The 14,306-nt window shown below is 44.9% G+C and overlaps 23 non-coding genes across 23 annotated transcripts; all 23 read right to left on the minus strand.

Moving 5' to 3' along the window:
* Positions 1 to 51: 51 nt before the first annotated feature.
* Positions 52 to 124, minus strand: trnak-uuu (transfer RNA lysine (anticodon UUU)). Its single transcript has one exon. It is a non-coding gene; the product is annotated as a tRNA-Lys (tRNA).
* A 607-nt stretch (positions 125 to 731) lies between these two features.
* Positions 732 to 872, minus strand: LOC135719553 (U4 spliceosomal RNA). Its single transcript, XR_010521186.1, has one exon. It is a non-coding gene; the product is annotated as a U4 spliceosomal RNA (small nuclear RNA).
* An 883-nt stretch (positions 873 to 1,755) lies between these two features.
* Positions 1,756 to 1,837, minus strand: trnas-uga (transfer RNA serine (anticodon UGA)). Its single transcript has one exon. It is a non-coding gene; the product is annotated as a tRNA-Ser (tRNA).
* A 114-nt stretch (positions 1,838 to 1,951) lies between these two features.
* On the minus strand, positions 1,952 to 2,023 carry trnah-gug (transfer RNA histidin (anticodon GUG)). The gene has a single exon. It is a non-coding gene; the product is annotated as a tRNA-His (tRNA).
* A 446-nt stretch (positions 2,024 to 2,469) lies between these two features.
* Positions 2,470 to 2,542, minus strand: trnak-uuu (transfer RNA lysine (anticodon UUU)). Its single transcript has one exon. It is a non-coding gene; the product is annotated as a tRNA-Lys (tRNA).
* A 607-nt stretch (positions 2,543 to 3,149) lies between these two features.
* LOC135719545 (U4 spliceosomal RNA) lies at positions 3,150 to 3,290 on the minus strand. Its single transcript, XR_010521178.1, has one exon. It is a non-coding gene; the product is annotated as a U4 spliceosomal RNA (small nuclear RNA).
* An 883-nt stretch (positions 3,291 to 4,173) lies between these two features.
* Positions 4,174 to 4,255, minus strand: trnas-uga (transfer RNA serine (anticodon UGA)). Its single transcript has one exon. It is a non-coding gene; the product is annotated as a tRNA-Ser (tRNA).
* Positions 4,256 to 4,369: 114 nt separating this feature from the next.
* On the minus strand, positions 4,370 to 4,441 carry trnah-gug (transfer RNA histidin (anticodon GUG)). Its single transcript has one exon. It is a non-coding gene; the product is annotated as a tRNA-His (tRNA).
* Positions 4,442 to 4,887: 446 nt separating this feature from the next.
* On the minus strand, positions 4,888 to 4,960 carry trnak-uuu (transfer RNA lysine (anticodon UUU)). The gene has a single exon. It is a non-coding gene; the product is annotated as a tRNA-Lys (tRNA).
* Positions 4,961 to 5,567: 607 nt separating this feature from the next.
* On the minus strand, positions 5,568 to 5,708 carry LOC135719535 (U4 spliceosomal RNA). Its single transcript, XR_010521169.1, has one exon. It is a non-coding gene; the product is annotated as a U4 spliceosomal RNA (small nuclear RNA).
* Positions 5,709 to 6,591: 883 nt separating this feature from the next.
* Positions 6,592 to 6,673, minus strand: trnas-uga (transfer RNA serine (anticodon UGA)). The gene has a single exon. It is a non-coding gene; the product is annotated as a tRNA-Ser (tRNA).
* A 114-nt stretch (positions 6,674 to 6,787) lies between these two features.
* Positions 6,788 to 6,859, minus strand: trnah-gug (transfer RNA histidin (anticodon GUG)). Its single transcript has one exon. It is a non-coding gene; the product is annotated as a tRNA-His (tRNA).
* Positions 6,860 to 7,305: 446 nt separating this feature from the next.
* On the minus strand, positions 7,306 to 7,378 carry trnak-uuu (transfer RNA lysine (anticodon UUU)). Its single transcript has one exon. It is a non-coding gene; the product is annotated as a tRNA-Lys (tRNA).
* Positions 7,379 to 7,985: 607 nt separating this feature from the next.
* Positions 7,986 to 8,126, minus strand: LOC135719604 (U4 spliceosomal RNA). The gene has a single exon (XR_010521229.1). It is a non-coding gene; the product is annotated as a U4 spliceosomal RNA (small nuclear RNA).
* Positions 8,127 to 9,006: 880 nt separating this feature from the next.
* On the minus strand, positions 9,007 to 9,088 carry trnas-uga (transfer RNA serine (anticodon UGA)). The gene has a single exon. It is a non-coding gene; the product is annotated as a tRNA-Ser (tRNA).
* Positions 9,089 to 9,202: 114 nt separating this feature from the next.
* trnah-gug (transfer RNA histidin (anticodon GUG)) lies at positions 9,203 to 9,274 on the minus strand. Its single transcript has one exon. It is a non-coding gene; the product is annotated as a tRNA-His (tRNA).
* A 446-nt stretch (positions 9,275 to 9,720) lies between these two features.
* On the minus strand, positions 9,721 to 9,793 carry trnak-uuu (transfer RNA lysine (anticodon UUU)). Its single transcript has one exon. It is a non-coding gene; the product is annotated as a tRNA-Lys (tRNA).
* A 607-nt stretch (positions 9,794 to 10,400) lies between these two features.
* Positions 10,401 to 10,541, minus strand: LOC135719605 (U4 spliceosomal RNA). Its single transcript, XR_010521230.1, has one exon. It is a non-coding gene; the product is annotated as a U4 spliceosomal RNA (small nuclear RNA).
* Positions 10,542 to 11,421: 880 nt separating this feature from the next.
* trnas-uga (transfer RNA serine (anticodon UGA)) lies at positions 11,422 to 11,503 on the minus strand. The gene has a single exon. It is a non-coding gene; the product is annotated as a tRNA-Ser (tRNA).
* A 114-nt stretch (positions 11,504 to 11,617) lies between these two features.
* On the minus strand, positions 11,618 to 11,689 carry trnah-gug (transfer RNA histidin (anticodon GUG)). The gene has a single exon. It is a non-coding gene; the product is annotated as a tRNA-His (tRNA).
* Positions 11,690 to 12,817: 1,128 nt separating this feature from the next.
* On the minus strand, positions 12,818 to 12,958 carry LOC135719607 (U4 spliceosomal RNA). The gene has a single exon (XR_010521231.1). It is a non-coding gene; the product is annotated as a U4 spliceosomal RNA (small nuclear RNA).
* An 880-nt stretch (positions 12,959 to 13,838) lies between these two features.
* trnas-uga (transfer RNA serine (anticodon UGA)) lies at positions 13,839 to 13,920 on the minus strand. Its single transcript has one exon. It is a non-coding gene; the product is annotated as a tRNA-Ser (tRNA).
* A 114-nt stretch (positions 13,921 to 14,034) lies between these two features.
* On the minus strand, positions 14,035 to 14,106 carry trnah-gug (transfer RNA histidin (anticodon GUG)). The gene has a single exon. It is a non-coding gene; the product is annotated as a tRNA-His (tRNA).
* Positions 14,107 to 14,306: the final 200 nt, after the last annotated feature.

Here is a 14,306-nt window from a genome sequence, read left to right on the forward strand (position 1 = left end):
AAACGCCAAGGGGAGACGATCGCAGACGGCAGGACACAAACATGCACTCATCGCCCGAACAGGGACTTGAACCCTGGACCCTCAGATTAAAAGTCTGATGCTCTACCGACTGAGCTATCCAGGCTAATGCTTCAGTACCAGGGCATCACCTCTCATGCCTCCTACGGTCTGATAATGTTGGCAGACAAGGATTGGGATTTCTTTATCATGACCTGTTCATTACTCATTGGTCTGTGGACAGAGTAAATGTTACTAGAAGGCCAGAATGAGCCGGCACCTGCTTCAGTCTTCTAACAGAGTACGTAAGAGCTCTTTAAGGGGAGAAGTCTTGCTTCAGCTTGAGACAGTCTTCTCTTGAGGAAAAAGCAGCCGTTCTCCAAAACGTCACCAGAGAGGCAGCGTTACTAAGCTGAAGGAAGTGTAGGTGTGTCTGCGTAACATGATGAACTGACTATTGAGGTGCACGAGATAAAGCACGTGTGACAAAAACGTGACCCTGCCTGTGAAAAGCCAGCTAAATCATTTTTATGATTTTCTCTTTTCTCCGCAAAATCATCACATATGACGTAGAGAACACTCTGTAAAAACATAACCTTAATATCTTTAACGTTGACTTCCACATTAAAGATTGAAATGAATGTGACACCAACGATTGGGATGGAACTTTGATTCCCCTAATCTCACTACTAACAACACTAACAGACATCTTTCATTTACAACGACCCTGTAAGTCTCTTAAGAGACTGGCAAAAATTGCCAAAGCTGACTGTATTTCAAGTCATCCTGGCGGGGTATTGGGTAAAGTTTTCAACCAGCAAAGATCACGCCTCGGATAAATCTCATAGGCTACGATATTGCCTCTGCGAAAGAATGACGGCAAAGGTCACGACCTTTCATGTGCACATACCTGGACGCTGGACGACATGGTGGTAATCAAGCTTTAAACTGAGATTAGACTTCAGATGCTGCTTTTAGAGCATGTTGTTTGTTTTTGACGAAAGTATATTGAGGAAAGGGTAAACGTTGCAGATGGAAAATAGGCAAGTGGGAATTGTTGACTTGAACCCTTAGAATACAATCGGTTACGGCTTGAAGAGATCATTTCATTATTTAAAGATAACAGGATTGATTAAGAGAATCTAGGTTCTTTTTATGTGGGGACAAACTCTTGTCCACACTCCAACACAGAAGGTGGCGATAATGCACCTTAAAGTTGGTGCTACTTGCCATTAAACGACGAAGAAGAAGAAGAAGATGAAGGTGGTATGGCTTTGCTGTATGTTTTGCCTTTTCGACAGGTAAGAGATCTTCACCAGAGGTTTACTCATTATTCGCTGTCTATTAGGAAAAGCATGAGTGCAAAACATTTTTAAATGAATTAAGGACAACAAGCCGGGGCAGGGAATTATGGTAATTGTGAAAACAAAAGGGTGGGGCCTTAATCCTTAACATCTTAGAACATGGCTCAGGTTAGGATCAACTCGATTAGCCACAATGCACATCCTTTCTAAACAAAAACCTGTTCCAGCTCTTTTTTGGTTTCATGTTGTGCGAGCTGTTTATGGACAATATGACAACGGAAGCTGCATCACTTGACAACAGGGCTGCTTGTTGAACACACACAGGAGAAACTACGACAGGCTGCTTAGTTTTCCATCCGCAAATACAATGGTAACAACTTGAGCAGCAGAAATACAGCACTTCGTGAGCTGGAACGACCAACAAGCGAAGCTCTGAAGCCAGGGAGCAGACACACGTAGTCGGCAGGGTTTGAACCTGCGCGGGGAGACCCCAATGGATTTCAAGTCCATCGCCTTAACCACTCGGCCACGACTACAACGAGTCATCCTTGCAAACCCTCTGGGCTTGTTGTGTGCTGAAAAGAACTTGTCGGTCAGTTAGGTACAAAAGGGTCAGCATTGGGATGATCCACTCACATCCCTGGGTGGACTGCCGTGACCCGGATTCGAACCGGGGTTGCTGCGGCCACAACGCAGAGTACTAACCACTATACGATCACGGCGTGCCACCAGGCTCCGGCATGGCTGTGCCTCCAGGTTTGCCTGAGTGCGTCGGCCGGAAGGTGCTTGGCATTCATTTTCTGAGGTCTCAATCAATTTTTTGTTTACTTTCATCTGCAAACCTTAAGCAAAATGTCTCTCAGGGGTGGTTTCCCGCACAGGGATTAGTTTAAGACAGGACTAGGCCTCAGTTTAATTAAGCAATACAACTAGTTTTAACAATCATGCCTTATTAAAAACATTACTTGTGTGTATTTCACGGCAAAGCAAAGGGCAATGGTGTCAGTGAAAGTTCTTTTCAGTTTGGACAGCTCTTACATTTATTTTAGTCGAGGACAAGTCATCCTCTGTCCGAGATACCGCCCTTCAATATACAATACGTCCTCGAGGCCGACCCAAACGCCAAGGGGAGACGATCACAGACGGCAGGACACAAACATGCACTCATCGCCCGAACAGGGACTTGAACCCTGGACCCTCAGATTAAAAGTCTGATGCTCTACCGACTGAGCTATCCGGGCTAATGCTTCAGTACCAGGGCATCACCTCTCATGCCTCCTACGGTCTGATAATGTTGGCAGACAAGGATTGGGATTTCTTTATCATGACCTGTTCATTACTCATTGGTCTGTGGACAGAGTAAATGTTACTAGAAGGCCAGAATGAGCCGGCACCTGCTTCAGTCTTCTAACAGAATACGTAAGAGCTCTTTAAGGGGAGAAGTCTTGCTTCAGCTTGAGACAGTCTTCTCTTGAGGAAAAAGCAGCCGTTCTCCAAAACGTCACCAGAGAGGCAGCGTTACTAAGCTGAAGGAAGTGTAGGTGTGTCTGCGTAACATGATGAACTGACTATTGAGGTGCACGAGATAAAGCATGTGTGACAAAAACGTGACCCTGCCTGTGAAAAGCCAGCTAAATCATTTTTATGATTTTCTCTTTTCTCCGCAAAATCATCACATATGACGTAGAGAACACTCTGTAAAAACATAACCTTAATATCTTTAACGTTGACTTCCACATTAAAGATTGAAATGAATGTGACACCAACGATTGGGATGGAACTTTGATTCCCCTAATCTCACTACTAACAACACTAGCAGACATCTTTCATTTACAACGACCTTGTAAGTCTCTTAAGAGACTGGCAAAAATTGCCAAAGCTGACTGTATTTCAAGTCATCCTGGTGGGGTATTGGGTAAAGTTTTCAACCAGCAAAGATCACGCCTCGGATAAACCTCATAGGCTACGATATTGCCTCTGCGAAAGAATGACTGCAAAGGTCACGACCTTTCATGTGCACATACCTGGACGCTGGACGACATGGTGGTAATCAAGCTTTAAACTGAGATTAGACTTCAGATGCTGCTTTTAGAGCATGTTGTTTGTTTTTGACGAAAGTATATTGAGGAAAGGGTAAACGTTGCAGATGGAAAATAGGCAAGTGGGAATTGTTGACTTGAACCCTTAGAATACAATCGGTTACGGCTTGAAGAGATCATTTCATTATTTAAAGATAACAGGATTGATTAAGAGAATCTAGGTTCTTTTTATGTGGGGACAAACTCTTGTCCACACTCCAACACAGAAGGTGGCGATAATGCACCTTAAAGTTGGTGCTACTTGCCATTAAACGACGACGAAGAAGAAGAAGAAGAAGGTGGTATGGCTTTGCTGTATGTTTTGCCTTTTCGACAGGTAAGAGATCTTCACCAGAGGTTTACTCATTATTCGCTGTCTATTAGGAAAAGCATGAGTGCAAAACATTTTTAAATGAATTAAGGACAACAAGCCGGGGCAGGGAATTATGGTAACTGTGAAAACAAAAGGGTGGGGCCTTAATCCTTAACATCTTAGAACATGGCTCAGGTTAGGATAAACTCGATTAGCCACAATGCACATCCTTTCTAAACAAAAACCTGTTCCAGCTCTTTTTTGGTTTCATGTTGTGCGAGCTGTTTATGGACAATATGACAACGGAAGCTGCATCACTTGACAACAGGGCTGCTTGTTGAACACACACAGGAGAAACTACGACAGGCTGCTTAGTTTTCCATCCGCAAATCCAATGGTAACAACTTGAGCAGCAGAAATACAGCACTTCGTGAGCTGGAACGACCAACAAGCAAAGCTCTGAAGCCAGGGAGCAGACACACGTAGTCGGCAGGGTTTGAACCTGCGCGGGGAGACCACAATGGATTTCAAGTCCATCGCCTTAACCACTCGGCCACGACTACAACGAGTCATCCTTGCAAACCCTCTGGGCTTGTTGTGTGCTGAAAAAAACTTGTCGGTCAGTTAGGTACAAAAGGGTCAGCGTTGGGATGATCCACCCACATCCCTGGGTGGACTGCCGTGACCCGGATTCGAACCGGGGTTGCTGCGGCCACAACGCAGAGTACTAACCACTATACGATCACGGCGTGCCACCAGGCTCCGGCATGGCTGTGCCTCCAGGTTTGCCTGAGTGCGTCGGCCGGAAGGTGCTTGGCATTCATTTTCTGAGGTCTCAATCAATTTTTTGTTTACTTTCATCTGCAAACCTTAAGCAAAATGTCTCTCAGGGGTGGTTTCCCGCACAGGGATTAGTTTAAGACAGGACTAGGCCTCAGTTTAATTAAGCAATACAACTAGTTTTAACAATCATGCCTTATTAAAAACATTACTTGTGTGCATTTCACGGCAAAGCAAAGGGCAATGGTGTCAGTGAAAGTTCTTTTCAGTTTGGACAGCTCTTACATTTATTTTAGTCGAGGACAAGTCATCCTCTGTCCGAGAAACCGCCCTTCAAAATACAATACGTCCTCGAGGCCGACCCAAACGCCAAGGGGAGACGATCGCAGACGGCAGGACACAAACATGCACTCATCGCCCGAACAGGGACTTGAACCCTGGACCCTCAGATTAAAAGTCTGATGCTCTACCGACTGAGCTATCCGGGCTAATGCTTCAGTACCAGGGCATCACCTCTCATGCCTCCTACGGTCTGATAATGTTGGCAGACAAGGATTGGGATTTCTTTATCATGACCTGTTCATTACTCATTGGTCTGTGGACAGAGTAAATGTTACTAGAAGGCCAGAATGAGCCGGCACCTGCTTCAGTCTTCTAACAGAGTACGTAAGAGCTCTTTAAGGGGAGAAGTCTTGCTTCAGCTTGAGACAGTCTTCTCTTGAGGAAAAAGCAGCCGTTCTCCAAAACGTCACCAGAGAGGCAGCGTTACTAAGCTGAAGGAAGTGTAGGTGTGTCTGCGTAACATGATGAACTGACTATTGAGGTGCACGAGATAAAGCACGTGTGACAAAAACGTGACCCTGCCTGTGAAAAGCCAGCTAAATCATTTTTATGATTTTCGCTTTTCTCCGCAAAATCATCACATATGACGTAGAGAACACTCTGTAAAAACATAACCTTAATATCTTTAACGTTGACTTCCACATTAAAGATTGAAATGAATGTGACACCAACGATTGGGATGGAACTTTGATTCCCCTAATCTCACTACTAACAACACTAGCAGACATCTTTCATTTACAACGACCTTGTAAGTCTCTTAAGAGACTGGCAAAAATTGCCAATGCTGACTGTATTTCAAGTCATCCTGGCGGGGTATTGGGTAAAGTTTTCAACCAGCAAAGATCACGCCTCGGATAAACCTCATAGGCTACGATATTGCCTCTGCGAAAGAATGACTGCAAAGGTCACGAACTTTCATGTGCACATACCTGGACGCTGGACGACATGGTGGTAATCAAGCTTTAAACTGAGATTAGACTTCAGATGCTGCTTTTAGAGCATGTTGTTTGTTTTTGACGAAAGTATATTGAGGAAAGGGTAAACGTTGCAGATGGAAAATAGGCAAGTGGGAATTGTTGACTTGAACCCTTAGAATACAATCGGTTACGGCTTGAAGAGATCATTTCATTATTTAAAGATAACAGGATTGATTAAGAGAATCTAGGTTCTTTTTATGTGGGGACAAACTCTTGTCCACACTCCAACACAGAAGGTGGCGATAATGCACCTTAAAGTTGGTGCTACTTGCCATTAAACGACGACAAAGAAGAAGAAGAAGAAGGTGGTATGGCTTTGCTGTATGTTTTGCCTTTTCGACAGGTAAGAGATCTTCACCAGAGGTTTACTCATTATTCGCTGTCTATTAGGAAAAGCATGAGTGCAAAACATTTTTAAATGAATTAAGGACAACAAGCAGGGGCAGGGAATTATGGTAATTGTGAAAACAAAAGGGTGGGGCCTTAATCCTTAACATCTTAGAACATGGCTCAGGTTAGGATCAACTCGATTAGCCACAATGCACATCCTTTCTAAACAAAAACGTGTTCCAGCTCTTTTTTGGTTTCATGTTGTGCGAGCTGTTTATGGACAATATGACAACGGAAGCTGCATCACTTGACAACAGGGCTGCTTGTTGAACACACACAGGAGAAACTACGACAGGCTGCTTAGTTTTCCATCCGCAAATCCAATGGTAACAACTTGAGCAGCAGAAATACAGCACTTCGTGAGCTGGAACGACCAACAAGCGAAGCTCTGAAGCCAGGGAGCAGACACACGTAGTCGGCAGGGTTTGAACCTGCGCGGGGAGACCCCAATGGATTTCAAGTCCATCGCCTTAACCACTCGGCCACGACTACAACGAGTCATCCTTGCAAACCCTCTGGGCTTGTTGTGTGCTGAAAAGAACTTGTCGGTCAGTTAGGTACAAAAGGGTCAGCGTTGGGATGATCCACCCACATCCCTGGGTGGACTGCCGTGACCCGGATTCGAACCGGGGTTGCTGCGGCCACAACGCAGAGTACTAACCACTATACGATCACGGCGTGCCACCAGGCTCCGGCATGGCTGTGCCTCCAGGTTTGCCTGAGTGCGTCGGCCGGAAGGTGCTTGGCATTCATTTTCTGAGGTCTCAATCAATTTTTTGTTTACTTTCATCTGCAAACCTTAAGCAAAATGTCTCTCAGGGGTGGTTTCCCGCCCAGGGATTAGTTTAAGACAGGACTAGGCCTCAGTTTAATTAAGCAATACAACTAGTTTTAACAATCATGCCTTATTAAAAACATTACTTGTGTGCATTTCACGGCAAAGCAAAGGGCAATGGTGTCAGTGAAAGTTCTTTTCAGTTTGGACAGCTCTTACATTTATTTTAGTCGAGGACAAGTCATCCTCTGTCCGAGAAACCGCCCTTCAAAATACAATACGTCCTCGAGGCCCACCCAAACGCCAAGGGGAGACGATCGCAGACGGCAGGACACAAACATGCACTCATCGCCCGAACAGGGACTTGAACCCTGGACCCTCAGATTAAAAGTCTGATGCTCTACCGACTGAGCTATCCGGGCTCATGCTTCAGTACCAGGGCATCACCTCTCATGCCTCCTACGGTCTGATAATGTTGGCAGACAAGGATTGGGATTTCTTTATCATGACCTGTTCATTACTCATTGGTCTGTGGACAGAGTAAATGTTACTAGAAGGCCAGAATGAGCCGGCACCTGCTTCAGTCTTCTAACAGAGTACGTAAGAGCTCTTTAAGGGGAGAAGTCTTGCTTCAGCTTGAGACAGTCTTCTCTTGAGGAAAAAGCAGCCGTTCTCCAAAACGTCACCAGAGAGGCAGCGTTACTAAGCTGAAGGAAGTGTAGGTGTGTCTGCGTAACATGATGAACTGACTATTGAGGTGCACGAGATAAAGCACGTGTGACAAAAAGGTGACCTTGCCTGTGAAAAGCCAGCTAAATCATTTTTATGATTTTCTCTTTTCTCCGCAAAATCATCACATATGACGTAGAGAACACTCTGTAAAAACATAACCTTAATATCTTTAACGTTGACTTCCACATTAAAGATTGAAATGAATGTGACACCAACGATTGGGATGGAACTTTGATTCCCCTAATCTCACTACTAACAACACTAGCAGACATCTTTCATTTACAACGACCTTGTAAGTCTCTTAAGAGACTGGCAAAAATTGCCAAAGCTGACTGTATTTCAAGTCATCTTGGCGGGGTATTGGGTAAAGTTTTCAACCAGCAAAGATCACGCCTCGGATAAACCTCATAGGCTACGATATTGCCTCTGCGAAAGAATGACGGCAAAGGTCACGACCTTTCATGTGCACATACCTGGACGCTGGACGACATGGTGGTAATCAAGCTTTAAACTGAGATTAGACTTCAGATGCTGCTTTTAGAGCATGTTGTTTGTTTTTGACAAAAGTATATTGAGGAAAGGGTAAACGTTGCAGATGGAAAATAGGCAAGTGGGAATTGTTGACTTGAACCCTTAGAATACAATCGGTTACGGCTTGAAGAGATCATTTCAATTTTTAAAGATAACAGGATTGATTAAGAGAATCTAGGTTCTTTTTATGTGGGGACAAACTCTTGTCCACACTCCAACACAGAAGGTGGCGATAATGCACCTTAAAGTTGGTGCTACTTGCCATTAAACGACGAAGAAGAAGAAGAAGAAGGTGGTATGGCTTTGCTGTATGTTTTGCCTTTTCGACAGGTAAGAGATCTTCACCAGAGGTTTACTCATTATTCGCTGTCTATTAGGAAAAGCATGAGTGCAAAACATTTTTAAATGAATTAAGGACAACAAGCCGGGGCAGGGAATTATGGTAATTGTGAAAACAAAAGGGTGGGGCCTTAATCCTTAACATCTTAGAACATGGCTCAGGTTAGGATCAACTCGATTAGCCACAATGCACATCCTTTCTAAACAAAAACCTGTTCCAGCTCTTTTTTGGTTTCATGTTGTGCGAGCTGTTTATGGACAATATGACAACGGAAGCTGCATCACTTGACAACAGGGCTGCTTGTTGAACACACACAGGAGAAACTACGACAGGCTGCTTAGTTTTCCATCCGCAAAACCAATGGTAACAACTTGAGCAGCAGAAATACAGCACTTCGTGAGCTGGAACGACCAACAAGCGAAGCTCTGAAGCCAGGGAGCAGACACACGTAGTCGGCAGGGTTTGAACCTGCGCGGGGAGACCCCATTGGGTTTCAAGTCCATCGCCTTAACCACTCGGCCACGACTACAACGAGTCATCCTTGCAAACCCTCTGGGCTTGTTGTGTGCTGAAAAGAACTTGTCGGTCAGTTAGGTACAAAAGGGTCAGCGTTGGGATGATCCACCCACATCCCTGGGTGGACTGCCGTGACCCGGATTCGAACCGGGGTTGCTGCGGCCACAACGCAGAGTACTAACCACTATACGATCACGGCGTGCCACCAGGCTCCGGCATGGCTGTGCCTCCAGGTTTGCCTGAGTGCGTCGGCCGGAAGGTGCTTGGCATTCATTTTCTGAGGTCTCAATCAATTTTTTGTTTACTTTCATCTGCAAACCTTAAGAAAAATGTCTCTCAGGGGTGGTTTCCCGCCCAGGGATTAGTTTAAGACAGGACTAGGCCTCAGTTTAATTAAGCAATACAACTAGTTTTAACAATCATGCCTTATTAAAAACATTACTTGTGTGCATTTCACGGCAAAGCAAAGGGCAATGGTGTCAGTGAAAGTTCTTTTCAGTTTGGACAGCTCTTACATTTATTTTAGTCGAGGACAAGTCATCCTCTGTCCGAGAAACCGCCCTTCAAAATACAATACGTCCTCGAGGCCGACCCAAACGCCAAGGGGAGACGATCGCAGACGGCAGGACACAAACATGCACTCATCGCCCGAACAGGGACTTGAACCCTGGACCCTCAGATTAAAAGTCTGATGCTCTACCGACTGAGCTATCCGGGCTCATGCTTCAGTACCAGGGCATCACCTCTCATGCCTCCTACGGTCTGATAATGTTGGCAGACAAGGATTGGGATTTCTTTATCATGACCTGTTCATTACTCATTGGTCTGTGGACAGAGTAAATGTTACTAGAAGGCCAGAATGAGCCGGCACCTGCTTCAGTCTTCTAACAGAGTACGTAAGAGCTCTTTAAGGGGAGAAGTCTTGCTTCAGCTTGAGACAGTCTTCTCTTGAGGAAAAAGCAGCCGTTCTCCAAAACGTCACCAGAGAGGCAGCGTTACTAAGCTGAAGGAAGTGTAGGTGTGTCTGCATAACATGATGAACTGACTATTGAGGTGCACGAGATAAAGCACGTGTGACAAAAAGGTGACCCTGCCTGTGAAAAGCCAGCTAAATCATTTTTATGATTTTCTCTTTTCTCCGCAAAATCATCACATATGACGTAGAGAACACTCTGTAAAAACATAACCTTAATATCTTTAACGTTGACTTCCACATTAAAGATTGAAATGAATGTGACACCAACGATTGGGATGGAACTTTGATTCCCCTAATCTCACTACTAACAACACTAGCAGACATCTTTCATTTACAACGACCTTGTAAGTCTCTTAAGAGACTGGCAAAAATTGCCAAAGCTGACTGTATTTCAAGTCATCTTGGCGGGGTATTGGGTAAAGTTTTCAACCAGCAAAGATCACGCCTCGGATAAACCTCATAGGCTACGATATTGCCTCTGCGAAAGAATGACGGCAAAGGTCACGACCTTTCATGTGCACATACCTGGACGCTGGACGACATGGTGGTAATCAAGCTTTAAACTGAGATTAGACTTCAGATGCTGCTTTTAGAGCATGTTGTTTGTTTTTGACGAAAGTATATTGAGGAAAGGGTAAACGTTGCAGATGGAAAATAGGCAAGTGGGAATTGTTGACTTGAACCCTTAGAATACAATCGGTTACGGCTTGAAGAGATCATTTCATTATTTAAAGATAACAGGATTGATTAAGAGAATCTAGGTTCTTTTTATGTGGGGACAAACTCTTGTCCACACTCCAACACAGAAGGTGGCGATAATGCACCTTAAAGTTGGTGCTACTTGCCATTAAACGACGAAGAAGAAGAAGAAGAAGGTGGTATGGCTTTGCTGTATGTTTTGCCTTTTCGACAGGTAAGAGATCTTCACCAGAGGTTTACTCATTATTCGCTGTCTATTAGGAAAAGCATGAGTGCAAAACATTTTTAAATGAATTAAGGACAACAAGCCGGGGCAGGGAATTATGGTAATTGTGAAAACAAAAGGGTGGGGCCTTAATCCTTAACATCTTAGAACATGGCTCAGGTTAGGATCAACTCGATTAGCCACAATGCACATCCTTTCTAAACAAAAACCTGTTCCAGCTCTTTTTTGGTTTCATGTTGTGCGAGCTGTTTATGGACAATATGACAACGGAAGCTGCATCACTTGACAACAGGGCTGCTTGTTGAACACACACAGGAGAAACTACGACAGGCTGCTTAGTTTTCCATCCGCAAATCCAATGGTAACAACTTGAGCAGCAGAAATACAGCACTTCGTGAGCTGGAACGACCAACAAGCGAAGCTCTGAAGCCAGGGAGCAGACACACGTAGTCGGCAGGGTTTGAACCTGCGCGGGGAGACCCCAATGGATTTCAAGTCCATCGCCTTAACCACTCGGCCACGACTACAACAAGTCATCCTTGCAAACCCTCTGGGCTTGTTGTGTGCTGAAAAGAACTTGTCGGTCAGTTAGGTACAAAAGGGTCAGCGTTGGGATGATCCACCCACATCCCTGGGTGGACTGCCGTGACCCGGATTCGAACCGGGGTTGCTGCGGCCACAACGCAGAGTACTAACCACTATACGATCACGGCGTGCCACCAGGCTCCGGCATGGCTGTGCCTCCAGGTTTGCCTGAGTGCGTCGGCCGGAAGGTGCTTGGCATTCATTTTCTGAGGTCTCAATCAATTTTTTGTTTACTTTCATCTGCAAACCTTAAGCAAAATGTCTCTCAGGGGTGGTTTCCCGCCCAGGGATTAGTTTAAGACAGGACTAGGCCTCAGTTTAATTAAGCAATACAACTAGTTTTAACAATCATGCCTTATTAAAAACATTACTTGTGTGCATTATTTCACGGCAAAGCAAAGGGCAATGGTGTCAGTGAAAGTACTTTTCAGTTTGGACAGCTCTTACATTTATTTTAGTCGAGGACAAGTCATCCTCTGTCCGAGAAACCGCCCTTCAAAATACAATACGTCCTCAAGGCCCACCCAAACGCCAAGGGGAGACGATCGCAGACGGCAGGACACAAACATGCACTCATCGCCCGAACAGGGACTTGAACCCTGGACCCTCAGATTAAAGTCTGATGCTCTACCGACTGAGCTATCCGGGCTCATGCTTCAGTACCAGGGCATCACCTCTCATGCCTCCTACGGTCTGATAATGTTGGCAGACAAGGATTGGGATTTCTTTATCATGACCTGTTCATTACTCATTGGTCTGTGGACAGAGTAAATGTTACTAGAAGGCCAGAATGAGCCGGCACCTGCTTCAGTCTTCTAACAGAGTACGTAAGAGCTCTTTAAGGGGAGAAGTCTTGCTTCAGCTTGAGACAGTCTTCTCTTGAGGAAAAAGCAGCCGTTCTCCAAAACGTCACCAGAGAGGCAGCGTTACTAAGCTGAAGGAAGTGTAGGTGTGTCTGCGTAACATGATGAACTGACTATTGAGGTGCACGAGATAAAGCACGTGTGACAAAAAGGTGACCCTGCCTGTGAAAAGCCAGCTAAATCATTTTTATGATTTTCTCTTTTCTCCGCAAAATCATCACATATGACGTAGAGAACACTCTGTAAAAACATAACCTTAATATCTTTAACGTTGACTTCCACATTAAAGATTGAAATGAATGTGACACCAACGATTGGGATGGAACTTTGATTCCCCTAATCTCACTACTAACAACACTAGCAGACATCTTTCATTTACAACGACCTTGTAAGTCTCTTAAGAGACTGGCAAAAATTGCCAAAGCTGACTGTATTTCAAGTCATCTTGGCGGGGTATTGGGTAAAGTTTTCAACCAGCAAAGATCACGCCTCGGATAAACCTCATAGGCTACGATATTGCCTCTGCGAAAGAATGACGGCAAAGGTCACGACCTTTCATGTGCACATACCTGGACGCTGGACGACATGGTGGTAATCAAGCTTTAAACTGAGATTAGACTTCAGATGCTGCTTTTAGAGCATGTTGTTTGTTTTTGACAAAAGTATATTGAGGAAAGGGTAAACGTTGCAGATGGAAAATAGGCAAGTGGGAATTGTTGACTTGAACCCTTAGAATACAATCGGTTACGGCTTGAAGAGATCATTTCATTATTTAAAGATAACAGGATTGATTAAGAGAATCTAGGTTCTTTTTATGTGGGGACAAACTCTTGTCCACACTCCAACACAGAAGGTGGCGATAATGCACCTTAAAGTTGGTGCTACTTGCCATTAAACGACGAAGAAGAAGAAGAAGAAGGTGGTATGGCTTTGCTGTATGTTTTGCCTTTTCGACAGGTAAGAGATCTTCACCAGAGGTTTACTCATTATTCGCTGTCTATTAGGAAAAGCATGAGTGCAAAACATTTTTAAATGAATTAAGGACAACAAGCCGGGGCAGGGAATTATGGTAATTGTGAAAACAAAAGGGTGGGGCCTTAATCCTTAACATCTTAGAACATGGCTCAGGTTAGGATCAACTCGATTAGCCAAAATGCACATCCTTTCTAAACAAAAACCTGTTCCAGCTCTTTTTTGGTTTCATGTTGTGCGAGCTGTTTATGGACAATATGACAACGGAAGCTGCATCACTTGACAACAGGGCTGCTTGTTGAACACACACAGGAGAAACTACGACAGGCTGCTTAGTTTTCCATCCGCAAAACCAATGGTAACAACTTGAGCAGCAGAAATACAGCACTTCGTGAGCTGGAACGACCAACAAGCCAAGCTCTGAAGCCAGGGAGCAGACACACGTAGTCGGCAGGGTTTGAACCTGCGCGGGGAGACCCCATTGGGTTTCAAGTCCATCGCCTTAACCACTCGGCCACGACTACAACGAGTCATCCTTGCAAACCCTCTGGGCTTGTTGTGTGCTGAAAAGAACTTGTCGGTCGGTTAGGTACAAAAGGGTCAGCGTTGGGATGATCCACCCACATCCCTGGGTGGACTGCCGTGACCCGGATTCGAACCGGGGTTGCTGCGGCCACAACGCAGAGTACTAACCACTATACGATCACGGCGTGCCACCAGGCTCCGGCATGGCTGTGCCTCCAGGTTTGCCTGAGTGCGTCGGCCGGAAGGTGCTTGGCATTCATTTTCTGAGGTCTCAATCAATTTTTTGTTTACTTTCATCTGCAAACCTTAAGCAAAATGTCTCTCAGGGGTGGTTTCCCGCCCAGGGATTAGTTTAAGACAGGACTAGGCCTCAGTTTAATTAAGC

The sequence above is a fragment of the Paramisgurnus dabryanus genome, chromosome 14, assembly GCF_030506205.2.
Source record: "Paramisgurnus dabryanus chromosome 14, PD_genome_1.1, whole genome shotgun sequence".
Taxonomy (NCBI): Eukaryota; Metazoa; Chordata; class Actinopteri; order Cypriniformes; family Cobitidae; genus Paramisgurnus; species Paramisgurnus dabryanus.